General features: G+C 40.0%; 1 protein-coding gene and 1 pseudogene across 11 annotated transcripts in view; one reads left to right on the forward strand and one right to left on the reverse strand.

Annotated features, from left to right (window-relative positions):
* CADPS2 (calcium dependent secretion activator 2) overlaps positions 1–20245 on the reverse strand; it is a 665654-nt gene that overhangs the window by 367791 nt on the left and 277618 nt on the right. The window lies entirely within an intron of this gene.
* LOC100350326 (dihydrofolate reductase-like) lies at positions 4858–5805 on the forward strand (annotated as a pseudogene).

Consider the following 20245-nt stretch of genomic DNA (forward strand, 5'->3'; position numbering starts at 1 on the left):
CATAGCTATACTTTTATGTGCATACCTAAATTTTGATATGCAGTATTCTCCCTACAGATGAACTGCTCTCACTGATACTTCATCAATAGACTCAACAGTGTTATGGTTGTTGGGAATCAAATGCTTTGTCAAATATAGGCCAAACCATGAGCCACATATGTGGATACAGTGCTGAACAAGACCTGGCCTGTCTCTTCAGGGAACTCATGATTTTTGAATGCTGACAGACAGAGAGACAACTCAGGAACAAGCATTTGGCACAACAGTTAAGATGCCACTTGGGACATCTGCATCTCATATCAGATTGTCTGGGTTCAAATCTTTGCCTCTCTATGAGTCCAACTTCCTGCAAATGCACACACATGCAGGCAGCTGATGATGGCTGAAGCAGTTGGGTCCCTGCCACATATGTGGCAGACTCAAACTGAATTCCTGGATCCTGGCTTCAGCCTGGCTCAACCTGGCTGTTGTAGGCATTTGAAGAGTGAATCAGAAGGTGGAAGCTTCTCTTTGTCATCTCTGTCACTCTGCCTTTCAAATATATAAAATTTTGAGAGACAGACAGACAGACAACTAGGACATACAGAAGATTTCCAGAAACCAAGAACACACAAGGTGTTGCAAAAGCTTTCTGAGGTAGGAAGTAGAGCAGGCACACAGGGACAGCTCAGAGAAGAGTCCCTAAACTGTGCCCGCAAACAAAAGCCAAGGGTAGGGAGTGAGATGCAGAATGAAAGGTGGGCAGGTGCCATGTGAAGATAGATGGTGGTTCTAAGAGATGTTACTTTCCCCCAAAAGGGGCATTTAAAAATGTGTTTGGACAGAGACCAGAGAGGCTCAATAGCCTGAGATGCAGGGGACAATTTAAATGCTTAATCAACTTCCATCAAAATACATCAGCACTCCGGCTTGGTGACTATGTAGGGCAACACTCTGTGCTGGAGGAGGCAAGAGCTGAGAAGGTACCTTGAAGTCAGCCATACTGAGCTTTCCACACCAGACTTCCTCCTGAAGGCAAAAGCCAGTCACTAAAAAGTGTTAAGCAGAGAATGGTATAATCAGGTCTGTGTTTTAGAAAATGGACTGATGTAGAAGCAAGAATGGAGGCAGAGACCAAGCAGAGGCTCATGAAATCTAGCCAGGCTCCAACCAAGGTACAAACCATGGTGATGAAGTAAAAGAGACAAGTTTACTAAGAAGACAGAAACAAATGAATTCAGAAGGAGGTGGTGGGGGTGGGGGGAGCAGATGTTATAAATACCCATGTTTCTGGCCAGGACATCTCTGTAGACAGAAATACCACATACTAAATTGCTAACAGAGGGGGAGGAGCATTTAATGGTGAAAAATAAGTGTTTCTACTTAGTGTGGAAAATAGAGTAAGGTATTAAAGTGAAAGATATCTGGAATAAAGAAAGATATGCTGTCCACTATTAATCAGATAACTAAAAATAGATTCTATTGATTGCAGAAATTCAGCATCAACTTGTGAACATGAAGTTATTTTTTATATTTTTTGTTACTGGTATTGGACTTTTCAGAATAAAGAGTACTATCAACAATATGACTTGCTTATACATTACAGTAACAGGAAAATTGCCATTTGTCTCCTATCTAATGGAAGAGTGATTACATTTTACTGTTAAATTCTTGCTTACCCATGCCACATAGACAAATATTCCCAGAACAGATTAATTATGAGCCTTGTAATGTACCCTATTTTACTTAAATGGTACTATAAAACGTAGCCATTTGATCACTTTATGCGAATGTACTCTCTGATTATTACATCTACCGACTGTTTTTAAGGAAGGCAGGGTGATAAAATGGATGGGCACTTTTTGTCCAGGATACCAGAAGCTATGGGATGGAAAAAAAACAAAGCAAAACAACACAGGCAGCCGCTGAGTAAAGGAATTAGCCTCTGTGTGGACAGAAAGAGCAACCCCATGGAGCCAAAGCAACAAAGGCAAGCTCAGCTTGGCATAAACAAGTTTCCTCTTTCTAAAGATCCCACTGACAGCAGGAAAACACCAAAGGTCACTAGCTAGGTTGGGGACCTTCTCTGAAAAACTGAGCCATGAAACATTCACAGACATGCACAAGAAAGTACTAATGATGAAATTTTAATGCAATCACCAATCTGTCTGATTATGGGGGGCAGGGCAAGTCCATCTGTTAGTAATTCTCATCACAAAAGTGACTAATCACATTATGTCCACAAACTTGCTCTGAGCACTCTAGAAATACTGTTACTTCTGCAATTTTAATGAGTTTGCAGCAGTGGAGATAAAGATCCTTTCTCTAGGCTATTTATAATTTTTAGCCTCACTACTAGTAGGGTATCCAAGTGCTTAACAAGGAGTTCTACTAAATAGTTAATTCTATCAAATCCTTGCTATCACGTGAATTTGTTCAGAGCTGAACTCATTTTTACTTCTATTTTGTTTCTATTTACCTAATGCTTCATTTGTGAAACAATGAGTGAGCCTCTCTCCTAGAAGCTGGCTCAGCAGCTTTCACCAAGAATCCAGTATTTGAAGAGGGAGAGAACTTGAGAATGGTGAAACCACAAACTCTGCCCCCAAGTGAAATGAATCGTTGGATGCAGATCTCAGAGGAAAGCCACAGGTAAAGTTGTTTCATGTTGATGTTGAAATTCACCTGTAGCTGAACACAGTTTAGAAGTGTGGAAGATTATATGTTGAGCTTTTACATCCTCAAGAGTACATTTGTAGTTACTCAATATTGCTCATACAAGGCACAAAAATAAGAAAAATGTAGAAGACTTCATCTCTATCATTTTGACAGAACTATACAAAATTTGTGATTTTTCACATGCAAATATTAAGAATCTTGAAGATTTGTATGAGAATTTGCCAAATTAGATATAATCCAAATGTTGCCATCTGCCAGCAAAGCTATCTTATGTCAAAAAGAGGACAATTAAACATCAGAACACAGTAAGAATTTCAGATTTCCTCCAGGTAAAATTTTGCTATTTTATATGCCAAAAGATTTTAAAACTTTGCCAAACAAATCCATCTTGCATTTTACGTAACAAGAAATCTGAGCCAGGAAAGCAAAAGTGCTACTTATCTAAGAATTGATGAATTTTTACTGTTTGCTTTTGCCACACTTAACTGCCACAGTGCTTCCTTCAGTGCTCTTGTCAGTGGAGTTCTAAGAGTAAAAGAAAGATAGGCTTATCTTCCTTTCTCAAAAAAATCCATTCTAAAAATCTTGTGCCAATTTTTTGTAGCAGTATTTATAGAATCTATAGTTTGAACTTGGAAGAAATGGAAGAACAAAAATAAAATCTCTGAAGTTTACTTTGACTTATTTTTTTTCCTTTAAACAAAATAAAACTCAAGGAAAAATACTGTTAAATCTTCTAGGTAACAAGGCTACTAAAAAACAATTCTGTGAATTCACAGAAATTCTTCGAATTTCACAGATGGGAGTGTAGAATCTGAATCAAAATGGAGTGAGTGTAGCTAAAAGCTAATTGCAGATCTCTTGCTTTTGTACATATTAGCTTTGCTTGCTAAAGGCTAAGGGTGTATCTTGTGAAACTATGTGGGCCCAAATTCCCATGAACTAGGTTGACCTAAATGTGTCCTTCATTGTTATCTTACAACCATATCTTGGATCTGTTATTGGGTTTGTTATTAACTGTTATCTTACAACCATGTTCTGGTTTTCCTCTTTATTGTTCACTGCATACCAGGGGTCCGGTTCGAAATTGTGAGCCATAGTGGACAGAATATTATAAAAAGCTGTGTAACCTGTTGTTGGGGGCCGCACTCTCGTAAGGAGTGTTGGTCCGATCTGTGGCCGGTCCTGATCAGTTACCTTACCTCTCATTTGTCTCTCATTTGCTTCTCATTTTCAATAAAATTTGTATGTGACTGTCCCTGGTTTTTGTAATACTATATTTTAGCTGATGAGAGGATGCAACAGGGAGAACCTAACATGAACAGCACTTCTTTTGTGCAAGTTATTGTTGATACTTAGAAAACTTATTTTAAGGGGCTGGCATTGTGGCCTAGTGAGTAAAACCACCTGATGTTACTAAAGCATCCCATATGAGTACCGGTTTGTGTCCCAGTTGCTCCACGTCTGATCTAGTTCCTTGTTAATGTGCTTGGGAAAGCAGTAACAGGTATCCCAAGTACTTGGGCCCTTGCACCCACATGGGAGACCCAAACGAAGCTCATGCCTCCTTGCTTTGGCCTGAGTCAGCCCTGGCCATTACAGACTCTCTCTCCCTCCCTCTCTCTCTCTCTCCCTCTCTCTCTCTCTCCCTCTCTCTCTCTCTCTCCTTTTCTTTCTGTCACTCCGGTGTTCAAATAAATACATGTTTTAAAAAGAAGAAAACTTAAGTCCCTATTCTAAATTTAAAGACTTAGAAAGTATGGTTTAAAATTGTATTAATTGAAAAATAACCAATTTCCCACTAACAACCAAAGTAATAGTGAAAAAAGTCTTATAAATAAAAATATGAGGAATGAAATGACTACCACTACTATGGGTATTTTTATAAAAATGTCTCCAAAAGAGAAAAAGTCATGTAGGTTGTTTGAGCTAAAAGTAATTTTTTTTTTTTTTTATTTGACAGATAGACAGTGAGAGAGAGACAGAGAGAAAGGTCTTCCTTCCGGTGGTTCACCCCCCTAAGTGGCCGCTATGGCTAGTGCTGCACCAATCCGAAGCCAGGAGCCAGGTGCTTTTCCTGGTCTCCCACGCGGGTGCAGGCGCCCAAGCACTTAGGCCATCCTCCACTGCCCTCCCGGGCCACAGTAGAGAGCTGGCCTGGAAGAGGAGCAGCCGGGACTAGAACCCGGTGCCCATATGGGATGCTGGCACCGCAGGAGGAAGATTAACCAAGTGAGCCACGGCGCTGGCCTAAAAGTATCTTTTAAAACAAAATAACTGGTGGGTGTCCGCGAGCTGAGCTGTCGGCTGCCGCCGCCATGGTTCTTCCACTCAACTGCATCGTTGCTGTGTCCCAGAACATGGGCATTGGCAAGAACAGGGACCTGCCGTGGCCCCCGCTCAGGAATGAATTCAGATATTTCCAGAGAATGACCACAATGTCGTCAGTGGAAGGTAAACAGAACCTGGTGATTATGGGGAGATTCTTCCAGAGAAGAATCGGCCTTTAAAGGACAGAATCAACATAGTTCTCAGTAGAGAATTCATGGACCCGCCACAAGGAGCGCATTTCCTTGCTAAGAGTCTGGCTGATGCCTTAAAACTTACTGAGGAACCAGAATTGGCAGATAAAGTGGACATGGTTTGGATAGTGGGAGGCAGCTCTGTGTATAAGGAAGCCATCAATCAGCCAGGCCATATCAGACTGTTTGTGACAAGGATCATGCAAGAATTTGAAAGTGACACGTTTTTTCCAGAAATCGATTTGGAGAAATACAAACTGCTCCCAGAGTACCTGGGCGTCCTTTCTGATGTCCAGGAGGAGAAAGGCATCAAGTACAAATTTGAAGTTTATGAAAAGAACGATTAATATGAAGGCGTTTCCTGGCTTATCTCCAGTCCTACCCCCTCCTCTGGAAAGTTATGGATTTGGATTTGGACGTCGGAAAATAGACTGTTGTTGTTGACTTTAGGCCCGGGGAGCATTACTTCTAAATCGTGTGTCTTCATCCCCCACTTAGGGAACTGGGCCATTCCTTGCCCTGCCTGCTTCAGCGCCTCCCCCACAGCACCTCCTAGGGCGAGCGACTGCAAGACAGCCCAGAGTGAGAGTCTCCTGGGAGCCCAGTTGACACCAGGGATCACAGACGTGGCACCCAGACAGATTGGTCCAGTGGGCAGAAACGCTTTATAAAGAGAATTACAGCTGAGATTTTACCAGAAAAGCAGATCAGAATAGGAGCTGTGAGTTAGTCTGCATCTTGTCCGTCGGAGCAGAGTTCTGCTCTCTCAGGGAGTAACTGAGAACCCTGTGGGGCCCGCGGGCGTGGCAAGGAAGCCACCTCGCCTTTTTGCTGGGTAAGAGAAGGAAAGGGCTGAGGCCTTCAGGATGGCCGTTTCTGATCTTTGGGGAGACCCAGGGATATAACCAGAACAGGAGAACAGGCTGCTCTCTCTAATAAAGAGTAACCCAGTAACAAGCCTAGGAGCCAACATTAAGAATGCAGTGAGAATGGCTGTTCCAGAAACCAAAACTAGTAAGTTAGGAAACCACACTTCCCGAACCTGAAAAGTGAAAATTAAAACATTTTACCTATCACATTAGCAAAACTGTAGGTTATTAGGTAAAGAAATCTTGTTTTCTGTGGCCAGTGTTCAGTGCAGTGGGGGAAGCCACTACTTGGCATTCCAGATTCGAGTGCCAGCTCGAGTCCTGCTGCTCCACTTCCAATCCAGCTCCCTGCTGATGTGCCTGGGAAGGCAGCAGAGGATGGCCCAAGGCTTGAGACCCTGCCACCCACGCGGGAGACCCGGATGGAGTTCCTGGATCTTGGCTTCAGCCATGTGGGGAGTGAACCAGTACATGGGACATCTCTTGCTCTCTCTGTCTGCCTCTCCCTCTGTCTCTGTTGCGCTACCTTTCAAATAAATAAATTTATAATTTTTAAAAGAAAAAAAAAACAAAATAACTTGAAGCATATATATATTCCTATAAAGCAATTATATAATGCATACACCCAAATCATTATCCAAGTGAAGAAAACAGTGAAAGTTTATCTTTTTTGATATAAGAATTACTCTGCTTCAGTGTAAAGATTGGAGACATACAGTGTTCATTTAAAATAAATTTCACTTACAGACAAATGTCAATCTTTATCTTATTATAACCACTGCAACTTTATTTCAAAAAAAATTACCTGACAAAAACTCCCTATATTTGTTTATACATAAACATACACAAAAATGGATATTAAATAAATAAACAACTTTCTGTGAGGCTACATTTAGGTCACTATACTAATTTAAAGAACTGAACAAATTACAACACAGTAGTGATAATGAACTATATTTAAGAAAGTAAGTGCTATAAAAGAATAAAGCATTCTGAGAACAGCCTGGGTATAAAACCTTCACCAAGTTCTGCTGGTCTTGAAACATTAACCAGAGCTCCTGGGCAGACAAGGGGGATCATCATGTGTGCACACACAGAAGTACTAGGATGCAGGGCATTTTTGGTTCACACTCTGCTTGGATCCCCAAGCTACCAAAGCCATTTGAGTATTTTGATTTACAGAAACAATTTTCCCTGTTCTGTTTCCCTGTTCTGCCTGTGGCGGTTCTAAGATTCTCAGATTCTCCTTTATCTGAAAGAATCCCAATAATAAGAGGCTGGATTTGATTTAGGATTATCCTTTCTTCTGTTGATCCACAAGTCCCCAGTGGCAGTCCCCAGCTGCATCTCAGCTTCCCAGCTGGAGAGTAACAGTTGAGTGCCCTTCACATAATGTATTAGCATGGTGCCAACGTGGAAGACACGGCTGCCACATTACCCTCAGCGACTGCAGGATGCTCTGCTACACAGGGCTACGGAGCCTTTGACAGCTGTATTCTTCCAGAGCAGATATTAATCTTCAATGACATCAACTGAGAAACAAAACCAATGTTGACAGTGAATATATGACAGCCAAAGAATGTGTTCCCTTCATAACTGACACCAAGACATTATTCATGTTGAAAACTACCTCCTTTTGATTGAAACCAACTCTCAAATCTTTGTACGATAACACAAACACCCATGCCAAGATTCTCAGGCAAGATTTTAGGAGATGGAAGCATATTTCATTTCGTAAAACAATGCTGTCTGATGTTGTCAAGTGCACTCAATCCTTCATTAAGAGTGGAAGTTCTCCGGACTTAGAAATAGGATGCTAAGGGAAATGGTTTAAAGATGAAGAAAAATGAACACATGAGTATGGAAATTCAAAAGTAACACACAAAGCAAAGGCCCAAAGTGAGAATAGTGACTACGTGAGGAATCATAAAATAAGAGTGAGTGTTCCTACACACACTATCTAAATTAATTTACAAAAGAATCCTTGAAATGAGTAGTGCTATATCCATTTTACCAATGAGCTAGCAGACCAAAAGGGGTTTCAGTAACTAGTCATAATAACAAAACTAATCTGTGGCAAAACTAGGATTTAAATTCTTGTATGTCTTAGTCTTTCCCTAAAAATCATGCTGCCCTGGTAAATACCCACAAAAATCACCCCAAAACTTAACATTTTCACATCTTGAGTTCTTGAAAAATTCTACTGCTGTGTGATCGCACTTAAATGTGGAATGTAAAAAAAGCTGAACTCACAGAAACAAAGAGGGGAACAGTGCTCCAGAGCTGGGGGATGAGAAAATGGGGAGAGCTTTCAGCTTTGGGTGCAGACTTTCAGTCATGGGATGAAAATGCTCTTGGGAATCTAATGTACATATGGTGATGGATGAATTATTAGTATCATTACGGAATGCACATGTGCACAAAATAACATATGCCTTGAATGTATATAATCTTTGTCAAATAAGTAATCCAAAATTTAAAAAATCCAACTTCCTTAGCTTTCATCCAATGTATATAAATAGCATGAGTTCTGGCCATTTTTCGAAGCCTGAACTCATTTACCAACTCATACCAAATGCTACGCAGAGGGTTCTTAAAATGTCTTTCCTACTAATGGCGATTACCAGTTTTCTTCATTCCTTGACTGTTCTGAAGATACTAGCAATCTTTCACCTTTGCTACCCTACTGTTTCCTCACAGCAATACTCTTAAGTCAGGGGTGGGGGACATCCAGCCTATGGACCGCATAAAGCCCCCAAAATCATTTGGTCTGTTCCTGCCAAGTCAACTACAAGCAGGATTCAAAATTCAATAAATCTAGAGCAGGCTAATTTTTAAGTTAATGATTTTGTATGGTCCTCAAATGAAGCTATAAATATCCAACACCCCTGCTCTAAGTAGTTATTGTGCTTGTGTCTCAAGAGAAGATTGGTGCTTGGTTGTCTGCTTAGGAACTGCTGAGTTCTGGATAAGGATCTGCACCAGCATCGGTGGATATGGGTTCCAGGCACATCACCTGGACTGCTGGACTGAGCTCCAGATGTAAGGGTACCAGCAGCCGAAGAATAAACGCATTTCCTCCGACTTAATAAGTGACGTAGTCAGATGTGAAGCATTAACAACTATAGAGTCTTCTGATCTCAAGACTTAGTCCTTTCCCTGGTACTCAACAGTTTGAAGGTAGCTGTCTTCAGACTTGTTCTTAAGCATTTTCTACAATAATATGGAAAAAATTATATACCCTCTCCACAAGGTTTTAATTGGGAAACTAGAAATTTTAAATATTAATTTAAAGTGCTTCAAAGGATATAATTTCTGATTCTTTCAAAACTCTGATATTAAACATAAACCTGTGATGCAATTCTTCAACAGGATGAACAGCATCTAGCTATTTTAGCAATATGATATAAATACTAGTCATTAAAAAAAAACTCTTTAATAGAAATTTGCAATATACTTTATGCTCTGAACTCTTACTTTGCTTTGACTTCTGCCTAACAAATGTAGAATTTTGGGGGCCACTGCTGTGGCATAGCAAGTTAAGCAACTACCTAGTGCCAGCATCCCATATGGGTGATGGTTCAAGTCCCAGACACTCCGCTTCTGATCTAGCTCCCTACTAATGCACCAGGGAAAAACAGTGGGAGATGGCCCAAATCCTTGGGCTCCTGTTCCCATGTGAAAGACTCAGAAGAAGCACCTGGTTCCTGGCTTCGGTCTGGCCCAGCATTGGCTGTGCGGCCTTTGGGGACTGAACCAGCAGATGGAAGGCTTCTCTCTCTCTGCCTCTGTGTCTCCCTTTTCCTCTCTGTAGCTCTGCCTTTCAAATAAATACACTTTAAAAAAAGAAATGCAGAATTTTATCCTACTCTACTCTATTTTAATGGTTGAATTTTTTATTGATGATCCTATCATAATTATCTATATGAAGTTTATATATAATCATAATATGAACATTTTTATTTCATTTAAAAATTATTAGATATTGAAAGTTTCTGTGATGGTACTTTTTTTTTAAAAAAAAGGATTTATTTATTTATAAGAAAGGCAGAGTTGCAGAGAGAGAGAGAAAGAGAGAGAGAAATCTTTCATCCTCTGGTTCACTCCCAAATGGCTGCAATGGCTGGAACTAGGTCAATCTGAAGCAGGAGCCAAGAGCTTTTTCTGTGCCTCCCACATGCTAGGACTTGGGCCATCTTCTGCTGCTTTCCGAAGTGCATGATCAAGGAGCTGGATCGAAAGTAGAGCAGCTGGGACATGAACCAGTTCCAATACGGAACAGTGCTGGCCCTTTATTTTTCTTTCGGATGACCCTAAGGACCTAGTCCTGAAATTTCCTCAATTGAGCTTTTATTTTGTTACACTGTAATAAGTTGCCCTAAAGCATCATCTGTTCTTCAGTGATGACTTGGTCCCAAAAGGCTTGATATATAAACCAACTGTAACCTGACCTAAGAGTAAACCCTCTTAATCAAGGAACTGAGTCTTAGCCAATCATAACAGGTAAACTTCCAGCCAATCAGAGGCTGAAGGCTACCAAATTATGCCAAAATAAACACCAGACTGCACTAACCAGATAATCTGAGGTTCATTTCCTGCCTTTCTGGTTGTAAAAGTAGCTCATCACATGGTAAGATGGAACATTCAGAAACACCACTGGTCAGGAATGCTGTCTAGTTCTAGAACCTTTTCTTGCTCAAGTTAACTTTGTTAACTGAATAGGTCTCAGTTTTTATTTTAGTGCTCAGAATTACCAGCAGTACTCAAGTTATGCAAATATCACAAATTTGAATAAATAAGTTTATTAAATATGTATCTCAGAGAAACATAGTATTTTTGCAATTAATCATGTATCCACAGGTGATTAATACTTAATTCAAGATTGAGATAGAGTTCAGCAACATTTTAATCCAAGATTTTGTTTTTCTGTTGTAAACTCTAAGAAAATAAATAGATGGTCACATTATTAGAGCAATGTCCAGCAATCTGTTTCCTTCCTGTTTAAATGTCCCCAAACCATACAAAGATTAATAAGAAAATATATTTTTCAATTATTTAGCAAGTGCATACTTGAATACATTCTTCATCAACTTTGTGGAAAGCAAAGTAGCAAAAGCCACCTAATTTGCAAAAGGATTTATTACATCATCAATCAATCACTTTCTCTAAACTAACAGTAATATTGCTTGTTTAAACGATGTCCTGAAGGATTTTCTACTCTGTGTAAGAACCTCTACAGTAAGGCTGAAATTGGGTAAAAGATAAACTTTTCTTTGGTAAAGTTTGTGAAGGGCAAATGTGAAAGGGAGGCTGAGAAACACAATTTGCTTACAGATCTTCTAGAGAGAAAACCTGTAGAAGAAAGAGTACTTACAGAACTAGAAGATGCATATGTCAATTCCATTAAAACTATACTTGGGGGACTGTGCTGTGGCACAGCTGGTGAAGCTGGCACCTGCAGTGCCGGCATCCAATATGGGTTTTAGTTCAAGTCCTGGCTGCTCCACTTCCGATCCAGCCCTTTGCTAAGGCCTGGGGAAGTAGTGAAGAAGGCCCAAATCCCTGGGCCCCTGCAGCTGTATGGGAGACCTGGAAGTTCCTGGCTCCTGGCTTTGGATCAGCGCAGCTCTGGCCATTGCAGGCATCTGGGGAGTGAACCAGTGGACAGAAAATCTCTCTTTCTCTGCCTCTGCCTCTCTGTAGCTCTGCCTTTGAAATAAATGAAATAAATCTTAAAAGAAAAAAAAAAAAACAATACTTGTACCTATGTGTTCTTTGCGAAGTTCTTTTGTTTTTCTCCAGGTTGTCTCACACCTTAGTTTGTAAAAATGGTCTCAGTCAGGGTTACAAGCATCTTGACTGACCATGGATCAGGAGCACATACAAGAAAAAGAACAGGCCCTTTGAAGTGAACATACATTCTATAGTCTCCATAGAAAAACAGAAGCTTGAGGTAAGAGAATGAAGGTCGAACTTCCTGATAATCTAAGAGGTGTTGGCCCAAGTGTCACACCCTGAGACCTACTGGGAGACAGACAACACTTTAATTAGATCTATTGTGAGTGGTGCTAGAGAGGACCCAGTAGGCATGATAGACAGTAATTGCGGGCATTTGCTAAGAAAATGAAATTAAAACAGGAAGGGGACCCATGGCCTATACGACTAGACCAGTAGCTCAGGAAAATAAGAGAGAAGGCAGCCCAGGATGCAACATTCTGTGAATGAATGATGTGATGTCAAGCTGGGGCATTGGGGACTTTCTAAAAGAAAATTATATGTGGACACCTGCCACACAGAAGGAATGCGCTACCAGAGAGCGCCATGAAGAGCACATACATACACAGATGTCTCATCCCTTGCCTTCCTCCCCTCCTGGCCACAACCCCAAAGTGGATGAAGGGTCAGAATTGTATTTCAGTGAGATAAGACTCAGCTTGTAACTCCTGCATCCCATATATGGTGGTATATGGTGCCAGTTTGAGTTCCACCTCCTCTGCTTCCATTCCATCTCCCTGTTCACACACCTGGGAATGCAACAGACAATGGCTCAAGTACTTGTGGCTTTGGACTGGCCAAGCCTTGGTTGTTGTGGCCACTTAGGGAGTGAACCAGTGGATGAAAGCACACACACTTTTTCTATCTCTGTAACTGTCTTTCAAATATAATGTCTGTTTTAAAAAAGTAGATGAGTACGTTAAACAAGAAGAGTGCAAACAATAGATAATGGCAACCTTGTCCTCCGATAAAGTAGAAGGGAAGAAAAACATTTGGAAATATTTAAGTTCTTATTTAAGCTGATCTGAAGGTTTTAATACCTGAACCTGGTATTTAATACGTGAAAGTGACTAGAAAAGGTATGGCATCTGGCAAGGTGTCTTCAAGGGGCTCGAAAGCAAGATATTAAAGAGTTGGATAGTAGGGGGATAAATACTGTTTGCTATTAATGCTCTGTCAAACTTATCCCATTCAAAATTGGTTGCATAGGGGCTGGCACTGTGGCATAGCAGGTTGAGCTGCTGTCTGTGGTGCCAGCATCCCATATGGAGCTGCTCCACTTCTGATCCAGCTCCCTGCTGATTATCTGGGAAAGCAGAGAAAGATGGCCAAGTTCATGGGCCCTTCCACCCACGTGGGAGACCCAGAATAAGCTATTGACTCCTGGCTTCGGCCTGGCTTAGGCCAAGCAGTTGTGGCCATTTGGGAAGTGAACAGGTGGATAGAAGACCTGTCTCTGTCTCTTCTCTCTCCCACTGTAATTCTGACTTTCAAATAAATAAATGAATCTTTTAAAAAATTGCTTACATGAATAAAATTTTACAATAAGAGCCACCATAAATGTTGCTGTGAAAAAGTGTCACACAATATAAGGGAAAGTTATTTACAAACTAAATCTACCACAGAAATACTAAGAATAAAATTATATAAACTTTCTTCCAAATACTCTCATTTCTGGTTCTCACCAAAGCTCATGAATATTCTTTAGTCAGCATGTGGAATCTTAAACTATCATGTGTTTCCATTAATTGAGACACATTTAATTATATATTCCCAGTGAATGTAATCTCTGTTATCTGGCCAATGTTTGTTCCTTTAGGCTTCAATGTATTCTATACCAGCAGTATCAGTTTTAGAGAAATGCTACTTCTAGTGAATTTATATAAAAAGAAGTGATCTATGACTATCTTGAAGTTTACAGCATATTGGTGAAGTTGACATCTTTTCATTTCATTGCTGTTCATGGTCCTTGCCTGCATTCCTGTTGAACTATGGTCTTTTTGCTTTTTGTTTGTTGAGCTCATTATTTAGTGGAGCATCCAGCCTTCAACTACAATGTAAAATGAAATATGTTATCTCAGAAATCAAAAAAGATGGAAATGATAACAAATGAATTTTTTGTGCAGTTTGAGTATTTTTCCTTTGGTTCATTAAAAATAATAAAAAAACTTTTAAAAGATTTTATTTATTTATTTGAAAGGCAGAGGTAGAGAGAGAGAGGGAGAGACAGAGAGAGAGGGAAGTTTTCCATCTGCTGGTTTACTCCTCAAATGTTTGCAACAGCCAGGGCTTGGCCAGCCAAAGGCCAGGAGCTTGGAACTCCATCCAAGTCTCCCATATAGGTGAATGGGACCCAAGTTCTTGGGCCATCTTCCACTGCTTTCCCAGACATGTAAGCCGGGAGCCAGATCAGAAGTTGAGCAACTGGGACTTGAACTGAATGCTCATAAGGGATGCTGGTGTCACAAGTGGCAGCTTAACCTGCTGTGTAACAACACCAGCCATTCAATCACAAATTTTTATGTGTCATCTATCTCTACCCTGTAAAGTTAGCTGACTTAAGAATTGTACTTCAAAAATATTTCTCTTGGGCATGGTGGTTAACTTGCTTCTTGGGATGTCCACATTTAATATTGTAGTGGCCGGTTCTCTCTCAATTCTCTCTCTTGCTGTCCCTCTGATACACCTTCCTGCCTGTGCACACCTAGGAAGAAGCAGATGATGGCTCATGTTCTTGAGTCTCTGCCATGGATGTAGAAGATCTGGATTGAGTTCTGGGGTCCTGGCTTCAGCCTGATGAGGCCTGGCTGTTGTGAGTTTTGAGTGAACCAGCTAATGGAAGATCTCTGTCACTCTGCCTTCCTGCCTTCCAAATAAAATGAAAATACACCAAAAAATTTAGAAAATAATTTTATTACTAAATTAAAATGACAACAAATATGCTTTTAAAAAGCACATTCAGTGCTTTTTGGTTTATCTGAGGTCTGGATTTAATGTCTCTCAAACACTTGTCCCAGTATCTGGTCGTTTTGATAAATTTTCCACTTGTGGCTGCAATATTCTTTCCATAGTTTGCCAAATATCTATAATTATGCCCAAAAATTATGGTTAAGAAACAGGTACTGGAAACTGTATATCTCATCATTTTCATGAGGCAGAAGAATGTTCTGTTGTAATATCTATAAATACATTTCTCTAATGATGCAACCCATCTTTCTGTCCCATTGCTTCCTGTCTTGGTATTTTATTACTTTCAAGAGGATGGGGAACATAGACCAACTAACTCGCAAATATATATATATATATATATATATATATATATTTTTTTTTTTTTTTGACAGGCAGAGTGGACAGTGACAGAGAGAGACAGAGAGAAAGGTCTTCCTTTTGCCGTTGGTTCACCCTCCAATGGCCGCCGTGGCCGGCACGTTGCGGCCGGCGGCACCACGCTGATCCGAAGGCAGGAGCCAGGTGCTTCTCCTGGTCTCCCATGGGGTGCAGGGCCCAAGCACTTGGGCCATCCTCCACTGCATTCCCTGGCCACAGCAGAGAGCTGGCCTGGAAGAGGGACAACCGGGACAGAATCCGGCGCCCCGACCGGGACTAGAACCCGGTGTGCCGGCGCCGCAAGGCGGAGGATTAGCCTAGTGAGCCTTGGTGCCAGCCCGCAAATATATTTTAATAAAACAGCACTAAGCAATGAAGGAGAAATACAAACAGCATTGCTAGCTTTTTTTTTTAAACAAGCAAATGCAACCAATATTTAATTCAGTTTTGATTATCGGCAGACTTTTTTTTTTTTTTTACTCCAGTATTGTATCACACACAACAATCTGTTAAGAGGTTAGATCTCATACTATATCTACTATACATTCTTTTCTATTTGTATTTAGAATTTCCTTGTTTTGACTTCCCCTATGCTAAGGTCTATCTTGACACTCTGTAAAGGAGTTATCAGCTCCCGTTTGTTTAGGCGTTCAGGGGATGCGCTTTACCACACAGGGCAAACTAGGAAAGGTGGGACTATCAGAAGACCACAGCAGATCTCATCTACCCCAAGCCAGTCGTTACATATATTTTTAAATTATTTAAATTCCACATTTTTATGGGCTGCACTGTAGCATTTCAATACATGCATACAATGTGTACTGATCAAAATGGTAGTCAACCTTTCCACTGCTGGGATGCAACTGTATGATCAGAGGCCTGGAACCTCCTCCTATATTTACTACCCCGCCCATTTCTTTCTTGGTGGAATCATGTAAGGTATGGGCTAAAACTGAAATAAATGCAATGTCTTGAAGTGGGAAAATGCTGCAAATTGTAGCAATAATGCTTCTACAGCACATTCACAGGGAATAAATCTTTTGCTGGGTTGTTGATAGACCATGAAACAGTGACTTGAAAATTCATAAACAATTTTTGTTTCATAACTGAAAAACACAGCTTATCCCCATTCCCCTCCCTGTATAAAACATTAAAAACAAAACTCCAACAAATGAGACCGCCCCACCCATCTATCAACACCATTTTTACCAGTCCCCAGGTCCCATGCTCTAAGTTACATACAAATCTCACATGCTGTCCCCTAATTGTTGGCAGGAACTCTGAACTAGAGGAATGAAATAGGAAATAGAAATCTTGATTAAGTTTATTGGAAACAGAGACTAAATAAGGCACTTTAATTAGCATGCGACAGAAGGATGAATTGATCTCCAGCAAAGAGCAAACTGTTGAGGCAATAAAATTTAGCAAACTTGTCTCAGGCACAATTCACTGTGATGATGGAGGTGAATCTCTCTCCTGTTGCTCAGGATGAGTTCTGGCTGACGGTACCAGGACCAATGAAAAGCTGCAGTTGGTCAGCACTCACCAGATAAGTTTTTAAAGTAAAGTGCCCCTGGGTTACAACCATAACACAAGTCTCTTAATTCATTTTCAAAATTGATTCATTGTTCACGGGGAAACACTGACAGGCTATTTTAGTCAAATTTCTGTGTGGACAAAGTACCTAAAAGGAGAACTGAGGGCCTGCTATAATATTTTCTGATTTTTTAAGCACTTGAATTCATTAAAATTATTAACTTACGGGTTATCTATTCTCAGAATCTTTTTATGAATACAGTATGAAGATATCTGAAATTTAATGAGTTATAGATCCTATGAAAACTTACAGTATTTGTGAAAAAAGTTAGTGTTGAGATAATTATTCAGACATGTCAGTTCATTTCATTGGCTACATACTTTAGTATTACTTAAATACAACACTTTTTAGAAACCATACTAAGTGCAAAGCAACCTGATACAAATATGTATTGCCTGTTTCCATTTATATGACATATCAAGGAAAGTAAAATTATAGAGCTTGAAACACAGGAGTGGTTGCCTGGAACTGGAGTGGGAGTGGGAGCAGAAGTAAATTGCAAGTAGGGAGGATAGAACTTTCTGAAGTAATGTGTTTTAACTGAACTGGGGGGAGAGCATTTGGCCCACAGATTAACATACCCATGTAACATATTTGAGCGCCTAGGTTCAATTCATTGCTCCAGCTCTGGATCCCAATTCTACCTTCCTGTCTGTGCAGATACTGGAAAGGAAAAGGTGGTGGCTCAAGTAGTTGCATCCCTGCTACTCACTTGGGAGAGCTAGACCAAGTTTCAATCTCCTGACTCTTGACCCAACACAGCTCAGCCTTTGATCTCAGGAGAGAATCTGTGCATCAGAGATTCTCTCAGTCAATCTCTACCTGCCCCCAATTCAAATAAATAAGCAAAAATTTAAAAATGTGAATTGAGACGATAGCTTGAGGTGGCAAAAGTTTACTAAAATTCACCCAGCTCGCAAAGGATGAATTTTACATCATGTACATTAAACCTAGGTAAAGTTGTTAAAAACTATTCTGGATGTGTGTTTGGTTCAGAAGTAAAAACTCAATTTTGGGTAACTATATATATCCCATGTCAGAGTGCCTTGGATTGAATCCTGGCCCTGCTTCTGATTCCAGCTTCTTCTTCTTTTCTTCTTTTCTTTTTTTTTTTTTTTTTTTTTTTTGACAGGCAGAGTGGATAGTGAGAGAGAGAGACAGAGAGAAAGGTCTTCCTTTGCCGTTGGCTGGCGCCCTGCAGCCAGCGCACCGCGCTGATCCAATGGCAGGAGCCAGGTGCTTCTCCTGGTCTCCCATGGGGTGCAGGGCCCAAGCACCTGAGCCACCCTCCACTGTACTCCCCGGCCACAGCAGAGAGCTGGCCTGGAAGAGGGGCAACCAGGAAAGAATCCGGCGCCCCGACCAGGACTAGAACTCGGTGTGCCGGCACCGCTAGGTGGAGGATTAGCTTATTGAGCCGCGGCGCCGGCCTCCAGCTTCTTCTTAATGTAAACCCTGAGAGGCAGTGGAGTCCCTGCAAACAATTAGTTTCAGGCACCTGACTTCAGCCTGGATATTATAGACATTTGGGTAGTGAACCCATGGATAGAAGATCTCTGTCTTTCTCTGTCTCTCAAGTAAATAAAAATTAATGTTTTTTAAATAAAAAAAAAAAAAAAACACCTATCCTGTAGAATAAAGCATGACAGATCCTCAGGCAAGTGCATTCCCTAAGATCACATGGACTAGTATGGCGGATTAAATAAACGAATGCAAGTGTCATCAAAGAGCTTTTTCAGCAAGTGAGTGGCAGTAAACCATGTGCTTCCACTGGGAGTCAGAAGTGATAAGACTCAATTCCCACAACCATCAGGCTGGCAGGGTGCAACCTGGAACCTTGTCTTCATGCAGCTAAGACACTGCTTCCATTAACTCTATTTACTATAGAAATAACATGCTTTGCCAAGCAAGGGCACCTTCATCAATGAAAATATATCAGCATTTCCAGAAGCAGCAAAAGCAGTGCTAAGAAGAAAGTTTCTAGTTGCAATTGCTTACATTAAGATGAAACATCACAAAACAGAAGTTAAACTTCCTACCTTAAGATTCCTGTGAACAGAAAAGCAAATTAAATTTAGCAAATTATGTAAAGTGGCAATTAATGTTATTGAGAGTAGAAAAATAAACTGAACAAAATAAAATTTGCTTAGTTTTAAATATCAAAAATATGGATAGGCCTGTGTTGCGGCACAGCAGGTTAAGCCACCGCCTGCAACAGTACTACACTAGCCTTACTGAAACAAGACTATAAATAAATGCTAGGCTCAATTATATAGCAATAATTTAGAAAATCAGGATGAAATGACAAATTCTTAGAAAGACATAGAATACTGAAACTATCAAAACAAGAACGTTGATCTCAACAAACTTGTATTAAGGGAGCAGATGGAATTAGTACTCACAGAATTATCTACAAAAAGAAGAAACCCAGGCCTAGGTAGATTTACTTGTGAATTCTAACACTTAAAGAATTTATGAAATATTCATACACTTCCTAAAAAACAGAAGAAGGACTATGTTGAAACTCATTTATAAGGCTATAAACTGAGTCTAAAATCAGAGACATCAAAAAGGGATTATAGGACAATATCTCTCAATAATATAAGGCAAAAATTTCCAACAAAGTACTGAAAACTAAATCCAGTCATAAATAAAAATAATTGCATATTATGATCAAGAAACAAAGTTGGCTTAACACTTGAAAATTACATAATATACTGTATTGATGGAACAATAATAAAAACTTCATGTGATTATCTGAATGGTTCTAGAAAAGCATTTTACAAAATCCAACACCCTCTCAGGATGCAACAACATTCAACAAGCCAGGAACAGAACTGAGAAAGGCTTCTATGAAGAACCCACAGCTAATATAATGAAAGAGTTTATGATTTCCCCTATGATTATGAAACACACAAGAAGAGAATTGAAGGTGATTAAGTAATAAAATGAAACAACAAGTATCCAGACAAGATGGGAGGAAATAAAACTGTCACTATTGTCAGATGACATGTCTTTGGACAACAACACATATAGAACAGGAGGTCATTACATTAAGCAGAGAAAGACGATTGCTAAATGACATCACTCACTGAATCTAGAAAGTTGATTTCCCAGAAGCTCAGCGTGTAATGTGATTACCAGAGACACAAGACGGTGGAGAGACAGAGAGATAAGAAAAGGTTGTTGATGAATGGACACTTAGAACCAAGAAGTTCTAGTGCTCTGTTCTATCACAAAGTAGGGTAACTATAATAATGATAATGTACTACATACTTCTCCACAAAAACTAAAAAAAAATATTTTCTGTGTTTTCATTATGAGGAAATGCTAAATGAAGAGATAGATATGTTTAATCTGAATGGACATGACACAACGTGTGCATGTATAGAAACATCACATGATGTTCATAGAAGGGAAGACTCAATATTTTAAAAATATGCATACTAACCAAAGTGATTTACAACCCTTATCAAAATCCCAATAACATTTTTCAC

This window comes from Oryctolagus cuniculus, chromosome 3, assembly GCF_964237555.1.
Source record: "Oryctolagus cuniculus chromosome 3, mOryCun1.1, whole genome shotgun sequence".
NCBI lineage: Eukaryota > Metazoa > Chordata > Mammalia > Lagomorpha > Leporidae > Oryctolagus > Oryctolagus cuniculus.